Raw genomic sequence first — 2500 nt, 5'->3', positions numbered from 1 at the left:
CTCCTCCTCCAAAATTGCTGGCCTTGCAGCAAAATTTGAAACCATTATTATTATTATTATTAAGGAGGCAAGCTGACAGAACCGTTAACAAGCCAGGCAAAATTCTTAGTGGTGTCTCGTCCATCTGTATGTTCTGAGTTCAAATTCTGATGAGGTTGACTTTGCCTTTCATCCTATTTGACAAAATAAGTATCAGTTGAGCACTGGGGTTGATGTAATCAACTAGCCCCCTCCCCCAAAACTGCTAGCCTTGCACCAAAATTTGAAACCATTATTACTATTATTATCATTATTATTTTTATTATCGTTATTATTATTAATATTATTCAAGGTGGTAATCTAAGAGTCATTAGAGCCTCAGAAAAAAATGTTTAACATTATTTATTCCGGCTCTTTACTTTTTGGGGTTCAAATCCCACCAAGGTCAACTTCGCCTTTCATCCTTTTGCGATTGATGGAATAAAGTACCAATCAAATACTGGGGTCAATAATATTGACTAACTCCTTCTCCTCAAAATTACTAGCTTTGCACATAAATCAGAAACCATTTATTCCTACTATTATTATTACTACTAATTTGGTGAACTGACACAATTGTTAGTGTTGGACAAAATGCTTTGCTGTATTTGTTCTGGCTCTTTACATTCTGTGTTCAAATCCTGCCAAGGTCAACTTTGCCATTCATCCTTTTAGACTCAATAAAATAAGTACCATCAAGTACTGGAGTCAATGGTATCAAGCAGCCCTCTCCCTTCAGAAATACCAACCTTGTGCCTAAATCTGAGCCTAATGTTACTATTAGGAGAAGAATAAGGGGCCATGGATTGACAAAATCTTTCTAGAGTATTGGTCAGAATGCCTTGCTTTGGCATTTGGCCTGGCTCTTTATATTTTGATTTCATATCCCTCCAAATTCAAGTTAACTTTTATCCTCTTATGGTCAACAAGATACACTACCAGTCGAGTATTGGGTCAGTTTATTCAAGTAGCCCCTCTCCTTAAAATTTGCTGGGTTATACCTAAATTAGAAACAGTTTGCAGAATCATTAGAGCATTATACAAAATGCCTTATAATATTTCTTCCAACTCTTTACATTCTGAATTCAAATCCTTCCACAGTCAACTTTGTGTGCCATCCCACCAGGTCACTAAAATAAGGAACCAGTCAAAAACTGGAGTTGATTGGTTGAAGAGAGAATATTAACTAATATTCTCTCCTCAAAACTCCTGGCCTTGTGTCTAAATCAGAAACACTTATTAGGGCAAAGTATAGCAGAATGGTTGACAAATCAGTACAGCGCCAATGAAAAAATTTCTTTGCAGTGTTTAGTTGCAGCACTTTACATTCAGAGTAGATATCAAACCAAGGCTAAAATTTGCATTTCATCTTTCTAGGGCTGATAAAAAAAATAAATAGCAGTTGGAAAGGTTTGATATAATCAGTTGTCCCATTCCTTAAATGTGTACTCTTTTACCTCTCTTAGAAAACACTATTATTCAAGTTGGCAGATCATTAGCACTTGGACCAAAATGCTTTGTGGCATTTCTGCCAGCTTTTTGCTTACTGAGTACAAATTCTGTTGAGATCAGCTTTGCCTTCCATCCTTTCAAGGCCAATAAAATAAATACCAGTTGGTCACTGAAAACGATAAAATGGGTACCAGTGGATCACTGGGGTCAATGTAATCAATAAGCCTACTCCCCAAAAATTTCAGGCCTTGACAGTGGCCTATTATTTCCTAAGAAGGCAAATCAGTAAACCTATTCAGTTGTCCTTGTATTACAACTTGCTCCTTGCCATAGCTTCTTTCTCAGCTCTAATAGTTTTTTTATTAAAAATTTTCAATCTAGAAACCTCTTATAAAAGTTGTATGACAGCTGCTTAGTCCTTTAGTGAATGCATTTTATATAAGTTTTTAAATGCTATGTCAGTTGCATTGGTAATGCCAATTAATTTTACTTCCTTAACATATATATATTGGGTTGGTGCATAATTATTGCAGCTTTTTTTCAACAAATTTTACTCAACAAAAACAATAACATGTAACAAAAGCATCTTTAAATGGTTATTCCGAAGCATATTCACAATCTACTTCAATTACTGCTTGCCTTTTGCTTGGCAGACGGTCGATTCCATGGGTGAAGAAGTTACTGTTCTTAGAGGCAATCCACTCTTTGGGGGCGGCCACCAAGTCATCAGATATTTTGTTTGCGAGCCAATTTTTCAGCAATCAATTGACGTGATAGTCCGTAGGTGCTTCTGTGGGAGAATATGGCAGATGAGGAAGCAGTTCACAGCCCTTATTGGCAATAGATTCGACAACACAACACTCAACATGTGGATGTGCATTATTGTGGTGAAAGACAATATGGTTCTTTTTGCATGGTCTTTTCATCTCGATTGCAGTATGAATGCAGTCAAATTGAGCTAGATGAATGTCATCGTTTGATGTTTAATTGCCGCTTGCCATTTTTGTCCGGAATCCGCCATTGTTGATGC

Source organism: Octopus sinensis, linkage group LG2 (assembly GCF_006345805.1).
Source record: "Octopus sinensis linkage group LG2, ASM634580v1, whole genome shotgun sequence".
Classification (NCBI taxonomy): Eukaryota; Metazoa; Mollusca; class Cephalopoda; order Octopoda; family Octopodidae; genus Octopus; species Octopus sinensis.
This window is presented reverse-complemented; position numbering follows the sequence as displayed.